Source organism: Lycium barbarum, chromosome 6 (assembly GCF_019175385.1).
Source record: "Lycium barbarum isolate Lr01 chromosome 6, ASM1917538v2, whole genome shotgun sequence".
NCBI lineage: Eukaryota > Viridiplantae > Streptophyta > Magnoliopsida > Solanales > Solanaceae > Lycium > Lycium barbarum.
Genome location: NC_083342.1, coordinates 15,814,169 through 15,818,603, shown reverse-complemented (window position 1 = coordinate 15,818,603; position 4,435 = coordinate 15,814,169). Strand labels below are relative to the sequence as shown.

At 40.4% G+C, this 4,435-nt stretch overlaps 1 long non-coding RNA gene across 1 annotated transcript; it reads left to right on the top strand.

The window, feature by feature from the left end:
* The first annotated feature begins 818 nt into the window (after positions 1-818).
* On the top strand, positions 819-4,022 carry LOC132599597 (uncharacterized). The gene is made up of 3 exons (XR_009566887.1): positions 819-1,928; positions 2,874-2,924; positions 3,718-4,022. It is a non-coding gene; the product is annotated as an uncharacterized LOC132599597 (long non-coding RNA).
* The last annotated feature ends 413 nt before the right edge of the window (positions 4,023-4,435 follow it).

The window sequence follows — 4,435 nt, the reverse complement described above, 5'->3', positions numbered from 1 at the left end:
ACTGGATATCTTCGAGGGGAGCAAATGCGCCTCCCCCGGTTTGGCAGGAGTTCACTGAAGCATTCCTGCGACATTACTTACCACCGGAGGTCCGACGGGCTCGAGCCGATATGTTCTTGAATCTCAAGCAGGGAAATATGAGTGTCAGGGAGTATAGTCTTCGTTTTAATTCTTTAGCCAGGTATGCCCCAGCCATGATAGCTGATAGGGGAGATCACGTACACCGGTTTGTGAGTGGATTGGGGCCACATTTAATTAAGGAGTGTCTGACAGCTTCCCTCCAGGATGGAATGACTATTGCTCGTATCCAGGCCCATGCCCAAAACCTGGAGGAACAGTATCAGTTATGGAGAGAGGAGCGCTATTCGGATAGGGGTTCCAGAAAAAGGGGCAGATCTTCCGGGACTAGAAGCGAGTATAGAGGGGGACAGGCACAGGAGCAATCTAGGTATTCAGGCCAATCAGCGGCCAGTGCACCTCCTCGATTTGTGGATAAGGGATTTGATCGTTCTACTTATTCAGGAGCAGATCAGGGTACTAGAGCTTCAGGATCCCAGTATAGAGCTGATTCTACCAGGGTGATGCCACCCCCGCCACGGTGTCCTCAGTGTGGTAGGCCACACTCTGGAGAGTGTCGCACAGGTACACGTGCTTGTTATACTTGTGGGCGGGTTGGCCATTTGATGCGTGATTGCCCACTGAGGAATGAGGGAGACCAAACCCAGCCCGCCGGATCCGCAATTGGTTCATCACCGTCTGTGCACCCTCATGGACAGGCTTCCCAGGCCCCAGCAGGTCGTGGTCGAGGTAGAGGAGGGGCACCCAGTTCAGCCGGTCCTCCGCACCGCCTATATGCATTGACAGGACGGCAGGACCCTGAACCTTCTGCAGACGCGGCCACAGGTACACTTTTGGCATTTTCTATGATATGTGTGTGTTAATTGATCTGGAATCTACTTTATCATACACCGTCCCTTGTGTTGCTGAAAATTTCACAAATGTAGGAATAAGAGACGAATGTAAAAAAAAATAAAAAAAATCAGGCAACCTAAGTCCCTAAAATGGATATCTTAAGCGACGCGTGAGATAATTACAAAGGAGACCTCCCCGAAGTATTATAATACACTATGAGGCCAGTTTGACATTCGAGGACGAATGTTCTAAAGGGGGGGATGATGTTATATCCCGTATTTTTGAACGTCAGATTATTTGCTGAGGTGGGGCCCACACATCGAGATTTTTTTTGGGACATCTGAAAAGTCATATGAATCACATATGTGAAGTTAAACACAACTCAAGAAGGACCCTTGGGCCAAATCAAAGTGGAAGTCCTCCAAACGAATATTTTTAAGAAAACGTTTTCGGGTGATCTGACTTCTAGGGGAAAAAACGGTATTATAAGTTTGGAATTTGGAAAATACCAAGAAATAGAAGTTGTAGATAATTGAATTATCTTTACAACCATAGGTCGTGGGTTCCCAGGTGACATCGGTATAAGGAGATATGGACGTTTTAAGGTCGAAAGGTCAGTGGGCTAGGCCCAACTCGGGATCAACCGAGTTGGCCCAAAAAAATAAAAAACGAATTAAGGCCCAAAGGAGAGGGGTGGCCGGCCATCTTATGGCCCAAGCCCACAAAATTAATAAATTTCCCATGTGATAATTAATATAAAGGATCATTAAATTGTCTTGAAACATTTAGAAGTTTCAAGACAATTGAGAAAGAGAGAAACAAGAGAAAGAAGAGCAAGAATAAGAAGGCCATTTTCGGCCAAGCTCTAGACCAAAAAAAAAAAAAAAAAAAAAATTCAAAAATCATTTTCTACCAATTAAAGGGTCCTTTACAACTTGGTGTAATTATTTTGGAAGAAAGAACACTTGTTTCTTCAAGTTGACAACTTGGTCAAGTGAAGAAGATTGTAGAAAAAGGTAAGAATTAATCCCTTTTTATTATGTTATGAAGGTTGGTTTATGTTGTAGTATGTAGAAATGAGTAGAATTTATGGAAATATGGAAGTTTACAAAGTGGGTGTGCATATATGTAAGTGGACATATATGTATATTGTTGTATAAATAATATGAGTTGAATTTTATGTTGTATTCTAGTTGTGGTTATGGTGAAATTTATATTGGAAATGGAAGAAAATGGTTCAAGTTGGCATGGAAAATTATTGGGAATAGTTATAGGAAATTATATGATTTTAATGAAGTTTTTATGTAATTATAGAAGTGGAGTTTTAAATGTGAATTATTATGTTAGTTGGTGAATTTGGAAGGATAATAGTCCATATTGGCATGAAAGATTGGTTGTTAAGTGGTTATGAGAAGTTTTGTGATTTTATGGTAGATTTATGTAATTATGAAAATGAAATTATTAAGGTGCAAATTATGATTATGGTTGATGAAATTGGAAGATGGAAATATGTTATGAATATGTAGATTGAAGATTTGAAGTTTTGGATGGATTATGGTTTTGGTGGAAAGTTTGTATATTTTGTGTATCTTGTGAATATTTGGTAGAAATGATATGAAATGCTTCCGAATTAGATTGTAATGATCTTGATTAGTAATGAATGTAAAAACATTGAGATTGGTTTGGAAATGTGAAGTTGGAACGAAAGCTATTGCATTATGTTGGAAAGAAGACTAGTTGTGTTATATTGTGTTTTGTAGTCATGGTTGTTGTCATTGTGTTGATAGTTTGGCCGGGTTGAATTCCCGGATTGTTGTTGATTAAAAAATTGGCTAAGTTGAATTTTGGGGATGGTGTATTTATAGGGGAGATGCTGCCCAAATTTTTGTAGACAAGTATTGGTTAAGATTGAAATCTTAAAGCCTTACAATTAACATTTGGTAATTGTGACCAAATTGTAGATTTTGGCGAACTTGAAACTTGATTTTGGAGACGTGTATGAATCGGAAAAGGTATGTAAGGATTCACCCTTCCTTCTATGGCATGTCTTAAACGTAATAAGTTGGATTCGAGCCTCGGGGACAACTCTATTCTCCGAAATCCGCACCCAAAGTTTCCCCTTTTTCATTCAGTAGAATTGAATTAAATATTGTATAAAATGTTGAAAAATTGCCTAAACATCTAGAACTTTCACAAATAGGACCCGACTACCTTAAAACTCTCACAAGTGACGTCATGAAATGTAACGTATGTAAATCGTGTACGCCACCTCATTTGACCTGAGGTGGGCCCGTTATTCCCGGATTTTCTTAATTGTTTCGTTTATCGAACGATAAGTATATGTACATGTATATGGGGAAGATTGAGAAAGAGAAGGCGCTATAGACGCATAACCACCTGATCAGTTGGAGTATGGTACATGATATCGTCCCGGACGCGGGATGCCCGGACGCGGGATATATGGATAAATGGATCGGAGCCGACGCCTCGGCAATATGATATGTTCTATGTTATATATATATGAAAAGAAATGTTTTCCAAGAAAGCAAAGTATTATATGTATATGGATCGGGCTGCACGTGTCGCAGCAATACGTTATAGTATATGCACATATGGATCGGGCTGCACGTTCCGCAGCGCTAAGCATGCATGGTATCCGCCAACGTGCACTTATATGTACAGGTTGTGTTTCTACTTCATGACATGCGCTATATCTCTTTTATGTTATTATTCATGCCTTACATACTCGGTACATTACTCGTACTGACGTCCCTTCTTGTGGACGCTGCGTTTCATGCCGCGCAGGTCAACAGGTAGACAGATTTGACTCTTAGAAGCTCCATCAGCAGTACTGCGGCAGCGCTCCAGTTGTTCCGGAGCCTCAGTTTCTTGGTACTACTTTTGTGTACATATTCGGGCACGGTAGAACCGGTCCTTCTTGTATATGTAGATGTACTTTGTTTAGAGGCTCGTAGACAGATATGTACAGTCAGATGTTTTGTACTTTTGTGGTCCTCGTCGTTGTATAATGTGCTAGCAAAGTTTATAAGTCCATGTCTACAATTATGCCATTAATGTTAGCGTTAAGCAACAGAAAAAAAAAAAGATACGGTATAGTCTATACGGCCCACCTAGTAGTAAAAGTACGATACGAGATAAGGGGTGCTCGGTACAAGTATCGGGTACCCGTCGCGGCCCCTAGTTGGGTCGTGACAGTTACTGCTTGAATTTTTCATGGGTCTATTGCTACACCTTCAGAGGAGATATGGTGGCCCAAATGTTCTACACATAAAGTGGCAAAGGTGCACATAGATTTCCTAAAAAAGAGCTGATGTTGTTTAAGTATAGAAAATGCAATTCTAAGGTGTTGCATGTGCTCGTTGAAATTCTTACTTTGGACCAAGATATCATCAAAGAAAACTAGGATGAATTTCCACAAATGATCCTTGAAAATGTGGTTCATCAAACTCTGGAAACTTGATGGAGCATTATGTTAGCGCGGAAATGATAAAAACACAGTAAT